Raw genomic sequence first — 21,770 nt, 5'->3', positions numbered from 1 at the left:
AAAGATCAGTTAGTGACATCTCTAGCTTTTATTAAAGACAAAAATATTTCAAATTGTTGTTGGATTGTCAAGTGCCTTTCAATGTTACCTACCTTAAAGTGAAATATCTATTTTTCTTTATATAAATTCTTTTTTTACTTATTAGAGATGAGTGAGGTATAACATTTTAAATCATATTTACATAAATCTTAGTTTCTCAATGACTTCTAAATCACAAAAACTTCATAGAAACATTTCTACTCTACCTTCAAGCACATGAACACATTTTTTAAATCACAGTGACAAAAATGAGCTTTCTGGTGAAAACTTTTTATGGCTATAATAAGTTAATAGTCTATAATAACAGACGGTTGGAAGACAGTCATGGAAGTTGAAGCTGGAAGTTCATAAAGGGTGGCTTGATGGTATGAAAATAATGCTAATCATTTACATGTATAAAAATGTCCAGAAACATTCTATATACAGTATTTCAACCATCTGTAATCTTAAAGACAAACTTTATTATCTCCGCTTTTCCAGAGAAAATATGTAACTTAAATATTGAGAAGCCGGGCATGATGGTGCACACTTTTAATACCAGCACTCAGGAAGGCAGAGGCGGGCAGATCACTGAGTTTGAGGCCAGCTTGGTCTACAGGGCAAGTCCAGGGCAGCCAGGGCTAAACAGAGAAACCCTGTCTCGAAAAAACCAAAAAGCAAACAAACAAACCAAAAACCAAACCAAACCAAGCCCTGAGAACATTCTTAAACTAATAAGAGCTGACATTTGAACTTGTGGTTTCAACCCCAAGCTCAAAGCAATGAAACAGACATTAATTTTAAGATGAATGCCAAAGAGCTGATGAAGACAGGGGGTGGGGACAGAGGGTAACTGGAAGATTGTTTCACATTGAGCATTTTGAAAGAGCGGCTTCTTGCCTACTTACAGAAAGCTGCTAGGACTTATTTAGTACAAAATACAAAGGTAAAGGATTTGTGCTACTTTTGGGAAAGAAAATTGAGAGCCAGTATTCATTATACCATGCACTTTTCAAACTGTACCATGTGGACTTAGCTTAAGCTGAATGGCATACTTAAACAGCCTTTAAACAATCTTTCAATTTATATATAACAAAAAGCAATATTTTTGTAACTATTCTACATGAGTGATTTTATTAACTATTCAGTCTGAGAGCAGAAAAGTTTTTAAAAATCAATATGCTTAAGAGAACTGTGGCTGTGTTCTTATTTGTTTACCAGAACTATCCTGTAACAACTTATCACTGAAGACGTTTCAAATTTCAGTTCCAAGTCATAGGGAAACCAAGCTGGAATTAAGCTGGAAGCTTCCTTCCCTCTAATATTCCTAGTGCCAAATGATGCTATGCAGGCTGCTGGAGGAGAAAAGCATCAACAGTTATAATGGACTGTGGCCTCTGACTACAATTGGATGGTTACATGCCCGTTGGGAAAGGTACTTAAGTTGTTTGACTAAACAGACATGTTTATTTTCCTAAGTATTACCGTCTAAGTATTTATATTTATTCCCAAAGAATAGTGCCATTCCAGCCTTAGTTAAAGAAGCCTTGTTTTGCTGTGGATGACTGTTACTGCAGAAACCTGTAAATCACTCAAGTGACTGTTGAGTGCTCAGCCCTAAACAGTACATCTGTATCATCTCTCTGCCTCAAGGAACATCACGGAAGAAGGGATAGGAAGAAGTGCTATGGATGGCTGTCTTTCAGACAGGACATGCTATGGCACTCATGAACTGATAACAGCTGTGGTTACCTACACAAGATTGGGCCCATCAACATTTTATCATGGGTAGGAGCAGGGTTCTTGATTAACTATTATACCTGGGAAGTTATTAGTAGTTAATGGTTGCTGGGAGACGGGGATATTTTTCACTGGTAAGTTGCCCATGCTTCTGTTCATAACCCCAAATCTGTGCTCATGAAAACAACTCTATTTTATATATATATATATATATATATATATATATATATATTTATTTATTTATTTATTTTTATCAGTTACATTTTATTAACTCTGTATCCCAGCCATGTCCCGATCCCTCATTCCCTCCCAGTCCCTCCCTCCCTCCCTCATCTCCATCGTGCCCCTTTCCAAGTCCACTGATAGGGGGGACCTCCTCCCCATTCATCTGATCCTGTTTTATCAGGTATCTTCAGGACTGGCTGCAAAGCCCTCCTCTGTGGCCTAACAGGACTGCTCCTCCCTTTGGGGGTGGGGAGACCAAAGAGCCAGTCATTGAGTTCCTGTTAGAAATAGTCCTTGTTCCCCTCACTTTGGGAAACCAATTGGTTACTGAGCTACCACAGGCTACATCTGAGTGGAGGTTCTAGGTTATATCCATACATGGTCCTTGGTTGAATGTCAGTCTCAGAAAAGACCCTGTGCCCAGATATATTTGGTCCTTGTGGAGCTCCTATCCTTTCCCCATCAGACTAACTCCCCTTCTTTCTTATGATTCCCTGTACTCTGCCAAAGGTTTGGTCATGAGTCTTTGCTTTGAAAACACTGCTAGTTAGAGTCTTTCAGATGCGCTCAGTAGACTCCTGTCATACGTTCAATGCACATCCCATCTGTCTTTCTAAATGAGGATTGATCATCTTACCCCATGTCCACTCAATTGATTATCTTTTTTAGGTGTATAGATTTCATTATGTTTATCATATCTTATAGATCTATATAAGTGAGTATATCCCATGTTTGTCTTTCTCCTTCTGGGATATTTCACTCAGAATGATCTTTTCTAGATCCCACCATTTGCCTGCAAATTTCATGATTTCCTCCTTTTTGATTGCTGAGTAGTATTCCAGAAAACAACTCTAATTAAACACAATGGGTCATAAAAGGCAGGGGGCAGAGAAGCAAAATAAAAGGGAGTCTAATTGGAGAGAGAAGCAGAACAAGAGAGGGTAAAGAAGCTGTAAATATGATTAAAATATACTACATATACAAACAAAATAATTTAAAGATTTGTGGAACAACATCATGCATAGCCACACATGTGTGAGAAGAGTTCAAAGGCCAGGAGAGAAAATTTCTACAGAACACACGTGTGAGAGGAGTTCAAAGGCCAGGAGAGAACATTTCTCAGAGGGAATATTTAAGAAAACAATGGAAAAATCTTCTAACTTTATTAGCATATAAATCTAAACAGCCAAGGAACTTAAACTTCAAGTAGGACAGATTTGAAAAGACTGAAACAAGTAAATAATACTCCAACTGTCAAAGAGAATTCTGAAAGCATCACGGCAAGTGTGTCTTTCACATAAAAAGAACCCTCAACATAACTGACTTTTCCTTATCTGCGCCTATTGAGGCCACAAAGTACTAGCATAACATATTTTACAGCTGAAAGAAAAGAGTCAACAAAGAATAAAACATCTGATCAAAGCACTCTAAAAACTAAAGAAGAATTAAGAGGTTCAGGATATAAAAAAATTAAGGGAACTGTCATAAGCAAGGAATACTAAACTAAATGAAGCATTTTGTGATGAATGGGAACAAGAAACAGTAACTCAAAGACATGTGAAAACATTTTTTTTAAAGGATCACTAAAAAGGGAAATATTAAAACTGGTAAAATGCTTTTGCTTCAGAAAAAAATGTTTATTCCTATGGTTTAAAAGACAGGTGTATAAAACAATAGTTATAATCTTTGTCAATAATCATACAATATGTAAAAATAAAATCTGTGACAACAGCACCATAAAAAGGAGAGTCACAGAGCCAATAAAAAGTCTAGTCTGTGCAGTTACATGTATAAGATGTAAATTATTCAACATAATCACTAAGAAAATAACTACATTGTACAAAGAGAACAAACTAGAAGTTAATCAAAATGTATAATGAAAGAAAAAGAAAATGATAGCAGTAAGTAAAAAGAAAACACAAAAATGGCTAGGGTACTAACTCAGTAGTAAAGATACTTTTCAGAAAGCTTGAGGTCCTAAGTTCCAATCACCCAGGATACACACACAATAACAAAACCAATTCTCACAAGCTGTTATGTGACCTCTATATACAAACAAAAAAGTAAATAATAGATGTGATCTAAGGAGTAATGGTAAACATAGCACAGTGGTGTGCACCTGTGATCCTAGCACTCAGGACTCCCAAAGCAGGGCAATCACTGAAAGTTCAAGGACAGTCTGTCCCATTAGAGCTCTAAGACAGCCAAGGCTGCATAATGAAGCACTACCACTAATAATTAATAACATTACTAATAATAACAATAATAAATAAAATGATTATTTTTAACTTGTGTAGAGGAGACTCAGAAACAAAGACATAAACTGACTGAAGGTCAAAAGATGAAAAATGATAGTCAGTGCAAGTAGTAATCAAGGCTGGATAGGTTTGATATGAAAATATACTTTTATCAAACACTGTCACATAAGACATTTTCATCATAATTAAAGGCATGTACTACCACTCCTAGCCTTTTTCTTTAAAAAGATATTATTGTCATTTACGTGTGTGTGTGTGTCCACACAAGTATGTGCACATGTGTGTTGGTACCCACAAAGGTCAGAAGAAGGAGTCAGATCTCCTGGAGGTGTAATGAGAGACAGTTATGAACTGCCCAACATTCTTAACAACAGTGTAATATATTCTTTAATGTTCACTGAACATTCTCCAGGATAAAAGGTAGTTAAGCCATAAAAAGCATGAATAAAACATAAATGATTTAGAACCAGGTGGCTCATCCCTTTAACTTCAGCATTTGGCAGCTGAGGCAGGAGGACGACTTAAAGCTCCAAGCCACCTACCTAACTGCAGGGAATTCCAGGACAACTTGGGCTATAGTGCTACCTTTTCTACACAAAAGGGAATAAACTAGAAGTGACAGATGAAAAAGGAAATTTGCAAAAATGTAAAACTATACTATAACCAATCAATATTTTAAGAAGAAATTGAAAGAAAAATTAGAAAATGTCCTGAAACTACTGGAAATAAAAACATAATGGGATACTTGAGTTGAAATAATGAAATTTTGGTGGTATTGCTGTTTGGTCTGTTGGTTGGTTGTACTTTGAGATACGGTCTATTGATACACTCCAAGTTAGGCCTTGCAATACCGATCCTATTCCAGCCCACTAAGTCCTGAGATAATAAGCATGTGATACCACATCTGGAGTACTCACTTTTTATTGCTATTTTTAACTTTTTATGTTAAAAAAATAGGTCAACACTCTAAATTTACACCTTATTAATTGCGAAAAGAGCTGGGCATAGCAGCTTGTACCTGTAATCTCAATATTCAGGAAGCTGAGGGAGCAGACTTGTCACGAGTTCAAGACCAGCCTAGGTACACAATGAATTCCAGATCAGCCTGAGCTACAATAAAGCCCTGTCTCAAAAGTTATAAAAACAAAAACATGTACATGATAACAATGAAGATAACTAGAAAAAGATCAAATTAAACACAAAGCAGAATATAATACACATTATATGACAGGCTAAAGAGAAGACTCGGAGCGTAAGCTGCCTGCTAAGCTTAGGACCTGAGCTCTTGCCCCAACAGCCACGTAAAAAAGCTACGCACAATGGCATATGCCTGAAACTCCAGCACTGGCCCAGCTGACCCAGCCCAATTAACTAGCTTTGGGTTCAATGAGAGACAGTATCAACCCCTCTCCCTTCAGGGATCAGGTTGCTAGCCAGAAGAGGAAGCAAAAAGACTGCAGGAGCCAGAAAAGATAAATGACAGAACAATGCTCACAAAGACTGGCAACTTGCACAGGTTCAAGCTAGACAGGGTACCAACACTGACAGGATGGCGTGGACACAGGCTTCCATCACTAATCAAGAAGCTATCTGCAACTGGCATCCAACGGCAAATAAAAAAATTAGTTATCTCCAATGGCATCTCACTGGGTACTGGAGACACTAAAGAGTAGCCCCATGCCCAGCAGTAGCATTAAATGGCCAACACAAAACAAACTCCATGATATTTTCATAGGGTTTCTGTTTCAAATTGCTTTGATTGGGCATTCTTATCTTGCTGACCTTCTGCTTATATAATATGCTTTCCAATTTGGGTTTTCATGTTTTGGGTTTTCTTTGGTTGTATATGTGTTTCTTGTATTTTTCTGTGTTAATTTTATTGATGGTTGATTTTTATTTGTTTTCTAAAGATAAAAACAAAGAAAGGATATGGAGTTTAGAGGGTAAGGACATAAGATCTCTGAAAAATAGGGGAGGAGAAACCTTGGTCAGAATATATTATACAGAAAAATAGTTTTAAAAAAAAAGGTGTATTGTGTTTGTCCTTCTGAATAAAGATTGAGCATTTTCCCTAGGGTCTTCCTTGTTGTTTAGCTTCTTTGGGAGTACAGATGTTAATATGTTTATCCTACATTATGTGGCTATTATCTACTTATGAGTGAGTATATACCATGTCTGTCTTTCTGCTTCTGGGTTACCTCATTCAAGATGATCTTTTCTGGTTCCCACCATTTGCCTGCAAATTTCATGATTCCCTTGTTTTTAATAGCCGAGTAGTATTCCATTGTGTAAATGAACCACAATTTTCTGTATCCATTCCTCCACTGAAGGAAATCTGGGTTGTTTCCATCTTCTATTAGGAATAGAGCTGCTATGAACATGGTTGAGCAAATGTCCTTGTTGTATAGTTGATAATATTTTGGATATATGCCTAGGAGTAGTACAGCTGGATCTTGAGGCACCACTATTCCTAATTTTCTGAGAAAGCACCAGATTGATTTCCAAAGTGGTTGTACAAGTTTACACTTCTACCAGCAATGGAGGAGGGTTCCCCTTTCTCCACATCCTCTCCAGAAGGCGCTGTCAATTGAGTTTTTGATCTTAGCCATTCTGATGGGTGTAAGGTGAAATCTCTGGGTTGTTTTGATTTGCATCTCTCTGATGACTAAGGACATTGAACATTTCTTTAAGTGTTTCTCTGCCATTCAATATTCCTCTATTGAGAATTCTGTTTAGCTCTGTACTCCATTTTTTAATTGGATTACTTGGTTTGCTGGTGTTTAATTACTTAAGTTCTTTATATATTCTGGATATTAGCCCTCTATCAGATACAGGGTTGGTGAAGATCCTTTCCCAATCTGTAGGCTGATGTTTTCTTCCAATAACAGTGTCCTGTGCTTTACAGAAGCTTTTCAATTTCATGAGGTCCCATTTATTGATTGCTGATCTTTAGAGCCTGTGCTGATGGTGTTCTGTTCAGGAAGTTATTTCCTGTGCCAATGAGGTCAAGGCTCTTCCCTACTTTTTCTTCTAAGAGGTTTAGTGTGTCTGGTTTTATGTTGAGGTCTTTGATCCACTTGGACTTTAGTTTTGTGCAGGGTGATAAATATGGATCAGAAGCAGGAGAAGACAGGAACAGAACAGAAGCCTACCACAGACAGCCTCTGAAAAAACTCTACTGATCGAGGTATCGAAGTAGAGACTGAAACTCATAGCCAAACTTTGGGCAGAGCGTAGGGAATCTTATGAAAGAAGGGAGAGAAGAATGACCTGGATGGGACAGGAGCTCCAAAAGGAGACCAACAGAGCCATAAAAACTGAGGCCAGGGGCCCTGAAGAGAATGATACCCCAACCAAAGACAATGCATGGAGAGGACCTAAAACCCCGGTTCAGATGTAGCCCATAGACTCAGTCTCCAAGTGGGATCCCTCGTAAGGGGAGAAGGAAGACAATGCAGCCAGTCCTGATGAGACCTGATAGGTTAGGATCAGATGGAGGGGGAGGAGGACCTCCTCTATCAGTGGACTTGGGGAGGGGTATGGGAGGAGATGAGGGAAGGAGGGTGGAATTGGGAGGGGTATGAGGGACAGGGCTACAGCTGTGATACAAAGTGAATAAACTGTAATTAATAAAAAGTAGATTTTCAATAAAATCTATTTTATCTATTCAATAAAAAATACCATACACATGAAAGTACATCATTTTCTATTTTTAAATTAATTAATTATTACAATTTATTCACTTTGTATCTCCGCTGTAGACACCTCCCCTCATCTCCTCCTAGTCCCACCTACCCTCCCACTTCTCCCCCTATGTCCTTTCCCTAGTCCCCTGATAGGGGAGGTCCTCCTCCTGTTCTATCTAACCCTAGCTTATCAGGTCTCATCAGGACTGGCTGCATCATCTTCCTCTGTGGCCTGACAAGGCTGCAACCCTCAGGGGAGGGAGGTGATCAAAGAGCAGCCAGCCATTGAGTTCATGTCAGAGACAGCCCCTGATCTCCTTACTAGGGAACCCACTTGGAGACTGACAGCCTATGGGCTTTCTATGAGCAGGTGTTTCAGCTCTGTTTGTCTCCTTGTAGAGTTACTGTCCCTTCCAGGTTTTTCTATCCTCCCTCTTCTTCCATAAGGTTTCCTGCACTCTGCCCAAAGCTTGGCTATGAGTCTTATTATCTCCTTCGATACCTTGGTGGGTACATATAATATATAAAAATGGCCTGTTAAATGAAATGTGACTAAAGTCATTAGTCATTAGGAAAACAGAGATCAAAGTCATATTATGAAACTGGGATGGCCATAACAAAGACAAGCTAAAGAGGTGGCTTTCTATGCTCTGTTTGTTAAAATCTGTCTTGAAAGCTACAGCAGTCTTGCTTCTCTCTCAGGACTTGTTTTAGATGCTGCTTTTCACAGGTGATTTCCTCAATGACATTCTGAAAACACACTCCTTCCCTAGACCCTCGCCCAAGCTCTTCATCTGTAGCTCATCTGTAGGACTCATCACTTTAACTGTGCAGATATCATCTGAATTAAGTGTTCCCACTTTAAAGTGTGAGCTTCACACTGGTAAACGTTAAACTTAGTACTTTTAATCTTGCATATACTTCATACATAATAAATGTCTTAAATGATCAAATGATAAAAAACACCTCATCAACAGGACTGTGGATTTCCTGAAGATACTCAGCATCCCCTTTGCAGTTCTCTTTCTCAAAAACTGGCTTATTTCAGGTGATGAATGATGACACTGGATACACATGTGGTCTTTGTACAAGTAGGATGGATATGCACATGTGTTTTGGCACTTTCAGTTCATTAATGTTATCAGTAGTTTGTATAAGTTATATATTTCAACAATGACACACCTTTGCATAGTTAAGGAACCTTGCTTTGCCACTAAAAATATATTGTATATGTGATAGCTACCACATCCATTTGAGGAAATTCTGCAGAGCAAAGATTTAGTGAAACTCTAGAAGAGAATTACTGATAGCCCCCTCAAAAAACCTCTAACCATTCAAATTAAAATTTATTTTTACACTCTTTTGTGCTTAAACTAAATTACTACAAAAATGATTACATAAATGTATAAAAAAGGACAAATACCTCTGCCAAGAGTGCTATGCACACATCTGAAAACAGAAAAATTTAAAAATCTTCCTAAAGGTCTCAAGAAAAAAAAAATATAAGAAAGAAAGAAAAAGAAAAGAAAACAACCTAAAACTAGAACAAAACAAAAACCCAGAATTAAATCACCGTATTTAGGAGATGAAAGCCTGCTTTAGTCTCACAGCAAGACCCTATTTCAAAAGTTTATTTAGTAAAATGTCATTTATTTCAAGGCATCAATTTCAATCATATAAATCTAGTTTCAGAACCAAACTACCCAAGCACCGGAAAGAGATAAAAACCTCAGATTGCTGCAAAAATTCAAGATAGAAAAAGTTCAATAATTTTACTTCAAAATATAATTTACATGAGATCTGTAAAAACAAAACAAAACTAGTTAACCAAAAAGAACATATCAAGAGACATTAAGCTGCATTTACCATTTTAATATCAAATGTTTCCCTATGGAACATCTTAGAAAAATGTTACACTTAATATAGTTTCATTTTCTACATAAACAAACTTCAATGCTATGTTAACCATATTTAAAAGTATCGATAGAATAAATAAGAGAGCTATCATGCTATAAATACATAACTTTCTTTGAAAATATTTTGCATTTTCAGGTATTACATATTTTAAATATTTTCACCAGAGTTCTCAAAAACATGATCGCTGTTTCTTATATTCTGGCATTCATGTCAATAATGAGCACTGAAAAAATTAAATGTTTCCGTGGGGTAAGTCTATTACTGCTCTGTAACTGACTTCCGGCTTGAGTTCCCAATGATCTTATAAAAACCAGACTCAAAATTACACCATTCTCAAATGTTCTATAAAATTACACAGAAATTTTAAATGAAAAATCTAAGATCACCTTTAATAACACTCAAATACACTCTGGAGGGCTACAACAGTGACACAGTTAACTGCTACGACACAAATTCAACTGGCTTTTGTATGAACAAAACTTGAAAAGTCCGGTCAACAGTCAGATGTGGTGGCTCAGGCCTATAGTTACAGCACTCAGGTGACCCATTAATGGAATACTAGGGCAGTTTGGGCTACATTATGATATTCTGTCACAAAGCAAAGCAAAATAAAACAGAACAGTATAGTACAAATACTTACACACTATTTTCTTTCCATCAGAACTTACTTCAGGCCTATCTTTTCTTCCAAGCAAGTAACTCAAATGTTTTGATCTATAAAACTCCTCTCCTCATAAGTGTTTTTCCTGAAATACTAGTATGACTTTTCAGGACATTCATTCACACTTTTTTTCCATTTATTTATTTTTAAATTTCTTTTTTGTGGTGCTGAGGGATCCCAACGCCTTGTGCACACGTGCAAGCCCCTGCCACTGAGTTTCCCCTGACCTCCAACTTTCCTTATTTATAAGTAGCTCAGACCTCTTAGGTACCAGTTTATAACAAATGCCTCATAAATTATAGAGGGAATATGATAACTGGTCAGATATGGGAACAATCCCAAGTTTGAGATGACTCTGAATGTGGGGGTCTTGATCCGGGGAGTTCTGGCTGTCCCAGCCAAGCTCTGGAATCAAAAGCTTTGGCTGTCCAACCCCAGTTCTGACGTTCACAATGGTCTCTTCCTCTACATCATACATTTCATCAGTTGTAGACAGTTAAGATTGGTTTCCTTTCTATGGGGAAGGACTTGATGGGGGTGGAATGAAAGGCCATGCATGCCAAGCCAAACTTCATCACTGAGCTATAGTACTGCAATTTTTTTTACCAATATGCTCATAATTAATTAAAGTATTCCTGGATGAAACAGAATAATGTCTTAAATGTGCCTAAATATTCTCCAGTGGAAAATAACTGAAAATTGTTCAAACTGACTGATGATTCTATAGGTAGTCATTTTTATTATTTTAATAGGGTAAATGGTCCCAAATTATCCAGCCAGGAAAAAAAAAAAAACTGGACAAAAATACATGAAACAATTACAGTCATCCAATGGTGGGCAAAATGATGATGATTTGAAGGCCAGGTTTGGCTACAAAGTCAGAATCTGTCATAAGCACAACAAAACAAAGTTCCTAGCAATAGTCCCTCCCAGATTCCCACATACAGTGGGAGAACCCAACATTCCAGAAGACAAGTTTATGAAGCAGAACAACAGAAAAGTTGGAGTTACACTGAAAAGGAGTTTTAGAAATCTCTATTCCTCTTTACAATATTGGCTATTAAGCCACTCTTACATATGGTAACCCCACACAAAGCCAGACAAGGAATAAACTATAAAGGCTTTTTGGATTTGCTGGAGGTGGCCTCTAGTTCTGAGGAGCTAGAGAGGAGAAACCTTGGAGGACACAGCTAAAGTAAAGGCTAAATTCACCCTCACAAAACATAAAAACAAACAAGCTGCAAACTGGTCAAGATGTTCTCCAAGTAACCTGTCTCCCATAACAAACCTTATCATTCTTTAAAGTAAAACCACAGAACTCTTCAAACGGCAAACACAAGGACCAGATAATAGTATGTCAATTACTGCAGCATACTATAGATGTATAGTAGTAGTATGTAGACCATACCTTATTGTGATGTCAGCCTCTGAACTAAAATTACTAGACATGTGATATGCCCTAGTAATTCTATATATTGGTATTATTTACCCAAGAAATATAAAACAAATCAAGAGATGGGATAATCTAAAAAATAATTTATTTTAAAATTACACTTCTCATGGTCTAATTTTTCACCAAAAGTATCACTGATTGCACACCACGTAGAGCAAATAACAAAGAAACACAGAAACTGTGAGGTCCATCATATTCTATATATGAGAAACATAAGCTCCAATGCCACACCAGGGACCCTGGACTTTACTTTGTGGAGACTAAGGAGTAATAAAAGTTTTAAAAATAAAAATAAATAACATCTTAAGGTAAGGTAGATCTCACTATGCAGGAAAGACCAGAAGAAAAACTAGTGAGTAGATGATTCCAGAAGTACTGGACAAGCCAATGAAACTAATTGCTGAACAAATACAAGAAATGAAGAGAACCAATCCAAAGTTTTCCACTTCATTAGAACTACATAAAGGATTACAGTAGCTGCAGTCAAGTTTGGTAAAGCAATGACAAGTTTGGTTTGGCAGGAGGTAATGGGTGTGGTTTAAAAAGGATGGATTTGAGGCTTACTGAACCACTTTGATTGATGTAGTCGTAGAAAGGCAAGCTCGGCTCTGAAGAAAGGATCGGACGCAAATCTACCTACTTACTTACAGCACAGTTAAAGGCAGAGTGAACAAACAAACATACATCTAGAAAACACCAAAGCGCTGCTTAAGTGCTGCAACTGAGAGTGGTGGTTCCTAACCCCCGGCAAATGCACGGAGTAGGTGGCCTTAGTTTCACTTCCTTATCAGATGAGTAAAATGGAGCCAAACAACAACAAAGTAACATAACTAATCCCGAAACCCACGGAAAACCATGAAAAAATTTATATGGGGAAAGGGCAAGTAAATTTTATGTTTAAATCATTTTGACAAGATTATAAAATATATACTAATCTAGGAAAAATGAAAATTTCCAAACTTAAATCTTGTTGGGATTTGAGAGGCAATGAAAGATATAAGGAAAATCTATATTGGTAGACTGAAGAGGACTTTATAGATTTTTCTATTAAAAAAAAAAGAGAATGAATTAATTCAAGTACATGGTGATTCTCTGTACAGAAGGGAACTGGCATTATAGGTTTCCAGGATTAAGTTATTTACAAAAAACAAAACAAAACACAATGCAGTATTTCATTTTATAGTTAACTACACAAAAACATTCCTTCTGACTAGTTACAAATCCTTTATTTGAACCTACAACCTCTTCACATTATTTTCTCACTTGTCTCCAAATGCCATTGCCCTAAGTGTTTGCTGTGTTGCCCTCAAACTCTTTAAGATCCTTTTACATGCTATCTTCTCAGTGAAAAGCCTAAGGATTCAATTTCAAGCTGTTTCCATTCCTCATTCTCTAACCCTGCTTTGTCTGCATAACATAACTGCGTTATAATAATGCAAGCGATATTGTATATAATAAAGCAAGTGGCTGTTTTGTTGCCACTCCCCACCCCACTGCTGCATCTCTAGCAGCCTCAACAGTTACTAGAGACTTAAAGAAATAAAAGGAAAAAAACTACAAGCGCGCACATTCCTATGACCTTGAATCTGGTGGTGGCGGTGGCAGGACTAACAACAACATGCAGGGTTCTATGAACTGGGCCGATCTTTCAATAATTCTATCCGTCTCTGGATTCAGACAGCACACTGGGGTGTGGCTATGAAGAAGGAGTTTCAGTACTTAGTACTATGTAATAATACTCTAACCCATCCTATTAATAAATGCTAGTACAATTACAAGGTAATCGTAAATGGACACATGACATATGCAAAGCTCAGCAGCTAAGTGTCTTATGTGGAATCTGCAGAATAGAAACACGCTGAGGTCAAACTAGACATAGATGTTCTGGCTTGCTCAAAGAGAGGTATTTTTAACACCATGTACTTCCCAAATAACAGATACTACTAGAAGGAAGAAAACTTAGCTAAATACTTCTCTCTGAAAACCTAACATCAGTGACTCATTAGCAATAATAAAAAAGGTATAATCAGGTGCCACCAAAAGGTTTCAAAGGTGGCTCTCACATATGGAAGTAGTCCCATTTAATTAAAGCAATGGAAACATTCCATAGCGTAGTGACACTGCAACCAGTGTTAACAGAAAGCACAAGACATTCACCATGTGTTTGTGGTGACATTGATATTAATATAAACAAGTCTGCTTAAGCTGCCAGTTGTGTGGAGTGTATTCAGAGTTCCTGGTGTTGGCTATCTAAAGGTATCAAACTGTGCTCATGAAAAAAATGTAAAGCAAAGGATAGCTTTTTATTTTTAGATATGTTTAGATACACAAATACCACTGTAAAATGGAACAAATTCACTGGCTTATAGTCTCAGCACAGGAATATGCCATGCAAGTTTGTAACTGAGGCTGTAACAGCTATAGCTCCATACACTGTAACACCGATACTCCTGGAATAATACTCTGTAGCATTTTTTTTCCCCTAAGACAGGGTTTTGCTGTGTAGCTTTGCTGTCCTGGACTCACCCTGTAGAGTGGCCTCGAGCTCACAGAGATCCGCCCGCCTCTGCGTCCCAGAGTGCTGGGATCACAGGTGCGTGCCACTCGGCACCATTTGGACAAATGAGGCGCCCTACGGGTGCATTTCTCAGACATGTCTTTGTCTCACAGTGATACACGACTGCAAATGTACCTTGGATAAACTTTAGTGTACATAACTAATTTTGGCCTCTTTTGTTCTCTTCTTGTGATAGGAGTTAGTGAACATTTCTGCTAAAAACAGCTGGAGTTTTGGAGATAAACTCTTGAAAATAACAACTGATAATCTCAATTTCTTCTCTTTCCAGCCAGCACTAACACACTGATAGAAAACTTGTAAGAAGTTTCACATATCTGATGAAATGTGTTAAGAAAGAGGTAAAGAGAAATAAGGTTAGAATTTTGATAGTGATTGTTTTGGAAGAATTTTTTTAATTTATTACAATTTATTCACTTTGTATCCCAGCTGCAGTTCCCTCCCTCATCCCCTTCCAATCCCACTATCCCTCCCTTTCTCCTCCCATAACCCTCCCCAAGTCCACTGATAGGGACAATCCTCCTCCCCTTCCATCTGAACCTAGCCTATCAGCTTTCATCAGAACTGGCTGCAAATCCTCTGTAGCTTGGTAAGGCTGCTCTCCCTCTCACAGGTAGGTGATCAAAGAGCCAGCTACTGAGTTCATGTCAGAGACAGCCCCTGTTCCCCTTACTATTGAATCCACTTGGAGACTGAGCTGCCATGGGTTACATCTGGGCAAGGGTTCTAGGTTTTCTCCATGCATGGTCCCTGGTTGGAGTATCAGCCTCAGAAAAGACCCCTGTGCCCAGATTTTTTTGGTTCTGTTGCTCTCCTTGTGGAGCTCCTGTCAGCTATATCATTCCTAAGCACATATCCAAAATATGCTCAAGTATATAACAAGGTCATTTGCTCAACCATGTTCTTAGCAGCTCTATTCATAATAGCCAGAAGCTGGAAACAATCCAGATGTCCCTCAACTGACAAATGGATACAAAAATTGTGATACATCTATACAATGGAATACTACTCAGCAATTAAAAACAAGGAAATAATGAAATTTGCAGGCAAATGGTGGGAACTAGAAAAGATCTTGAGTGAGGTATCCCAGAAACAGAAAGACACACATGGCATATATTCACTTATAAGTGGATATTAGACATATAATATAGGATAAACATACTAAAAACTGTACACCTGAAGAAGCTAAGCAAGAAGGATGACCCTGGGTAAGATGTTCGATCCTCATTCAGAAAGGCAAACGACATCAGAAGAGGGAGAAAACAGGGAACAGGACAGGAGCCTACCACAGAGGGCCTCCGAAAGGCTCTACCCTGCAGGGTATCAGAGCAGATGCTGAAGACGCATAACCAAACTTTAGGCAGAGTGGAGGGAATCTTATGAAAGAAGGGGGGGATGAAAGACTTGAAAGAATTTTTTTTCAATGGAGAACTGAGTATCTATGTCTTTAATATCAGTTACTTAAACATCCCAAATTTTAGTACTGTTATTTAATTTTTACAGAGCTAGTTATCAAATCCAAGGCCTTGTACATATTTTCAGCAAGCAGACTAAAGCACTGAGCCATGTCCTAACCCCAGTGAACACTAGACTCAATAAAACTGGCTTTAAAAAAAAAAAGGTTAACTTGGGCATGGTGGCATGTTCTGTATTCTTAGCTACTTAAGCAGCTGAGGTGAGAGAATCTGAACCCACAAGTTGAGGAGCAAGCCTGGGGAGCACAGTGAAGCCTGCCTCAAAACAGAGGTGGTGGAGAGATGAGTGGGAGGAGAGAGCTGCTCTAAAAGACTACATGAGCAACTGGTGCTTCTACATCGTGGGCTCCAGACAGCCAGGCTACATAAGGACCTGTCTGAGACAACAAACAACAACAAAGAGTACATGAGAACTAAGTTGTTGAAATTATTTTCATTATGAGGAAAAAATTATATGAAATATCTCCTAATCTCATATTTAAGCATCGTAAAATAAACACATTTCAAAGCTAAACATAATTATTTCTGATTTATCCAGGGCAAAGTTTTCATCACAAGTTTCACTGAAACTCTGAAAATGTAAAAAATTAAAGCCTTCGGTCAGTCTGCATACTGGTCTGGGTAAACATGAAGAAACATTTTATTATAAGGGAGACTTAATAAAGATATAAAAGATGAACTGAATATCAAAGAGTAAATGAAAGGAGTTACTAGTAAGATTGCCATCATTGTTGAAGACTGACTCCCTGCATCTACACAACTACTACAGACACTAAGTGGAAACTATTAAAGAACACAGAGGCAACTGAGCTGTGTGCTCAGCTGGAGCGTCATGGAAAATGATGCTTAGCCTGAGGTTAAGATGCTGTCATGTAATACAGGAAAGCTGAGATGCTCTAGAAATAAAGTTCATGTGATGAACTCCTAAGACGTAGAAAGCAAAGCCAAGAGACTGTGCTTTTTCTATAACTGAAGAAGAAACAATTAACTGTCAGCCTTTATTATGCTGCATCTACCTTCAAGACTACCTTACAAGCTTTCTTCATTCTTTTTTCTATTGCTTATTCCTCAAATAAATGTTAAGAAGTAGTAGATTGCTAGAGAAGGCACAAACAGAACTGAAGTCCTGTAGTCCCAGAGGCTGAGTGCTATGGACTGTGGAATGGAAACATGTCTGAATCCGGGCTCTAGCTTTCCGTGCAACAGTTTGTATAACAAGTGCCTTAAATTATATGTGTTTAGAATGTCACACAACAACACTGACAAAACCATTTTTTTCTCTCCTTTAACCATTATATGATCACAACTTTTCAAGTTTTAAAAACATGAGCTCCTAATAATTAAAAGACAAAAAATGGTACGTTTGATACTACTTTACAAATGGTTTCTTCAGAAAACTTACTGAAATAAGTAACTCTAGAAAGTACTGCTGCAGTACACAAATACACAGCAGGCTGGCTTTGGTCAACAGAACTGTATTTGTACCAATAATTTATAAAGTTCAATAATACAAGTTATAGTCTGGCAATGTAAAAATAATTATATGTATTTTTTTCTTTCTGTAACTTACTTTTAAAACATTTTTTTTAAATGTCCTTGTTGTGTACTTGAGCAAACTTTGGGTATATACCTAGCAGTGGTATAGCTGGGTCTTGAGGAAGCACTACTCCTAATTGTCTGAGAAAGCGCCAGACTGATTTCCAAAGTGGTTGTACCAGTTTACATTCCCACCAGCAGTGGAGGAGGGTTCCCCTTTCTCCACAACCTCTCCAGCATGTGTTGTCACTTGAGTTTTTTCATCTTGGCCATTCTGATGGGTGTAAGGTGAAATCTCAGGGTCGTTTTGATTTGCATTTCCCTAATGGCTAATGAGGTTGAGCATATCTTTAAGTGTTTCTCTGGCATTTGATATTCCTCTATCGAGAATTCTCTGTTTAGCTCTGTTCCCCATTTTTTAATTGGATTACTTGGTTTGTTGCTTTTCAGCTTCTTTAGCAGCTTTATTTGCAATAGCCAGAACCTGGAAACAACCGAGATATCCATCAACAGAGGAATGGATACAGAAATTGTGGTATTTTTACACAATGGAATACTACTCAGCAATCAAAAGAGGAAATCACGATATTTGCAGGCAAATGGTGGGATCTAGAAAAGATTCTGAGTGAAGTATCCCAGAAGGAGAAAGACAAACATGGTATATATATTCGCTTATATAGACCTACAAGATATGATAAACATAATGAAATCTATACACCTAAAGAAGATAATCAAGAAAGCGGACACGGGGTAAGATGATCAGTCCTCATTTAGAAAGACAAATGGGATGTGCATTGAACATATGACAGGAGTCTACCGCAGAAGACATCTGAAAGACTCTACCTAGCAGGGTTTCAAAGTAGATACTAAGACTCATAACCAAACCTTCGGCAGAGTGCAGGGAATCATATGAAAGAAGGGGAGTTAGTATGATGGGGAAAGGATAGGAGCTCCACAAGGACCAAATATATCTGGGGACAGGGTCTTTTCTGAGATGGACACTCAACCAAAGACCATGAGTGGATATAACCTAGAACTTCTGCTCGGATGTGGCCCGTGATAGCTCAGTAACCAATTGGTTTCCCATAGTAAGGGGAACAAGTACTATTTCTAACAGGAACTCAATGGCAGGCTCTTTGACCTCCCCACCTCCCAAGGGAGAAGCAGTATTGTTAGGCCACAGAGGAGGACTTTGCAGCCAGTCCTGAAGATACCTGACAAAAGGGAGTCATATGAAAGGGGAGGAGGTCCTCCCCTATCAGTGGACTTGGAAAGGGACAGGGAGGAGATGAGGGAAGGGAGGGTGGGATTGGGGAGGGAATGAGGGAGAGGGATACAGCTGGGATACAGAGTTAACAAAATGTAACTAATAAGAAAAATAAAATAAAATAAAAAAAGAAAAAAAAACACATTTTTTTTTAGAAACTCTTACAAAGAAACTGCATCTACCTCACTCCTGTTCCTCCCTCCCCCCCTCCAACTCCTTCCATGTTCCCCCCCCATCAAATTCTCAACTTCTTAACTACTATTGTTACATATTTAAACACACATGGAGTATGCATAGGCAACCAATCATGTCTATTTACCACAGCTTGTCTGTGCATGTGAGCAGGGAAGAGCACAGGCATTGGCCATCCTGTGTTGGAGCTTGTCTTTCTGAGGAGACTGATGCTCCCCTTCTCAGCATCCACAGACCACAGGGGTACAATCTTACGGAATTTCCCCCATCTACTGTGTCAACTGCTATTGTCAACATGTCCTTATGCCAGTCTTGTTCTGGCAACTATGTTGTTGACAGTACATGGTGCATTTGCCCTGTCATGTCTAGGGGACTCTATGTAGCAGCAGACATCCTGGTTGTCCATGATGGTTGTTTTCTCATTTTTACACACACTTTAATGTTATCATGTAAATTTTGCTCATATGAAAATACCAATTTTCATAAAATGATGAAGTGTTGTGCTGGCTAGTTTTACATCAAGTTGATATGTTAGATTCTTTTGGGAAGAGGGAACCTCTGCTGGGAAACTGGTCCTACCAGACGGGCCAGCAGGCCAGCCTGTCAGGCATTTTCATGGCTGATCATTGATGTGGGAGGGTCTGGTCTATTGTGGGGGTGCACAATAAGTAGGTTGTCTTAGATGGTGTAAGAAAACAGGTTGAACAAGCCATAAGGAGCAAGCCAGTAAGCAGCATTCTTCTAGGGCCTCTGATCCATTCCTGCCCTGAATTCCCTTCATAATAGACTTTAACTAGGACATGTAAACAAAAATAAACCCTTTCTACTCAGAGTTGCTTCTAATTATGGTGTTGTTTGTTTGTTTGTTTTTCAAGACAGGGTTTCTCTGTGTAATAGCCCTGGCTATCCTGGACTCTCTTTGTAGACAGTGATCCATCTGCCTCTGCCTCCTGAGTGTGGCATTACAGGCGTGTGCCTGTGTGCCACTGCACTTGGCTTGGTTATGGTATTTTATCACAGCAGCAGAATCCCTAACTAACATAGTGGTCTTTTTTCAACTAAAGGTTAACTAATTGGCTATATATATATATATATATATATATAATTTTCTCCCTCTCTCAAAAAAAAAAAACAACAAATCAAACAAACCAGAAACTGGGGTAGTAACTAATCATCTAAACAACATATTAAAAGCTGATTATTTAAAAAATTTCAACACAGGGCTGGAGAGATGGCTCAGTGGTTAAGAGCACTGTCTGCTCTTCCAAAGGACCCAGGTTCAATTCCCAGCACCCACATGGCAGCTCACAACTGTCTGTAACACAAATTCCAAGGGATCTGACACCTTCACACTAATGCACATAAAATAAAAATTAAATAAATTATTTGAAAAATTTTTTCAAAGCAAAACAAAACACCAAATCTTTGGTTCAATTAAGAGAGCCAGCAACATCAGCTGAGCAGCAGCAGCCATGCTTTTGACTCCAAGCCTAACAGCCCTATTTGATACATTAACTCCAGGTTGACCTCTTCCAGTTCTTAGCTCATGAATAAAGATTATTTTACGTATAGTGTGAACTTTGAAAAATTCAGTGATGTTAACTGAGCAATAAGCTAGGCAGAAACTGCTTTATAGAAAAGCATAAAATATCACCGTCTTCTGTGTGTCAAAGTGTGTGTAGGTCAGAGGATGCAAGTAGTCTGAGCTGGCTAGCAGGCAAGCTCCAGCAAGCTCTGCCTGTTTCCACCTCCCCAGTCCTGGGTAACAAGCACATGCCAACATGCTTGGCACTTTTATGTGTGTTCTGGAGACCGACCTTGGGTCTTCACTGAGCCATCTTTCTGGCCTAAAAATGTAATATCTGCTCACCTAAAAGAAATTTGTCTATAGGTTTGGGATAATGTACAAACTAAATGTGAAATCAGGACAACATTATGCTGCTTATACAACTGGTGTGCTGTGGCATTTGTCTGATATAAACAACTATAAACAGCTCAGCATAACTAGATTTGAGACAATCCTTATAGAACTACAGTGTCAGGCATATTTTACTTCATACTATTGGTTTTCTTTGCATAACTGGGCTTATTCTTCTTCAGCAATATTTTTTATCATATATTTATAGATATAATTTTAATACATATATTTTAAAAATATATCAAAGACATATATTTATGATATTACATACCACATCTCCATAAATATAGATAATATATATCTAAATTTTAGGTTATGTATTTTTAACATATTGTTTTATATCTTATATACCAACATACTTTATTAATATATTATTATATATTATTATATATAAGTAATTATATATACATATTTAAGGCTTTTTGAATATTCTCAGCAGTTTCCTCTTAACCATATTGGTAACAATTTCTCATGTAACAGCAAGAAAACTTCTGACATATAAGTAGTTTGCCCCAGAAGGAAAGATGTTATATTTTAAAAATATATGTTGTTTTATTTAAAAGTGAAGTGTGCTGTGGAGGAAATGTGTAAAACATAGTGACAATTTACACGGAATTCGATGCTCTCCCCAAGTTTAACTTGGAGGTAACAATTGTCTTTGCGTTTTTTTCCTATGCATATATAAAAACACAGGCAAAGGAGCCGGTAATTGACTAAGAATCTGCCTCTTCACATTATCTCTCAGTTCTCCATTTTAATAAAGACTAGAGAATATCTGACATGCAGTATATTAGTAGTAATTCTGGATGCCTAGAAATGTAACACAATACTCAGTATTCCATCACATAT

At 37.9% G+C, this 21,770-nt stretch overlaps 1 protein-coding gene across 4 annotated transcripts in view; it reads right to left on the bottom strand.

The window, feature by feature from the left end:
• Positions 1–21,770, bottom strand: part of Ric1 (RIC1 homolog, RAB6A GEF complex partner 1) — an 89,347-nt gene that overhangs the window by 47,103 nt on the left and 20,474 nt on the right. The gene's annotated exons all lie outside the window — the stretch shown is intronic.

The sequence above is a fragment of the Meriones unguiculatus genome, chromosome 1 (genome assembly GCF_030254825.1).
Source record: "Meriones unguiculatus strain TT.TT164.6M chromosome 1, Bangor_MerUng_6.1, whole genome shotgun sequence".
In the NCBI taxonomy this organism is placed as follows: Eukaryota; Metazoa; Chordata; class Mammalia; order Rodentia; family Muridae; genus Meriones; species Meriones unguiculatus.
The sequence above is the reverse complement of the archived record's forward strand: the minus strand, read 5'-3'. Positions and strand labels throughout refer to the sequence as shown.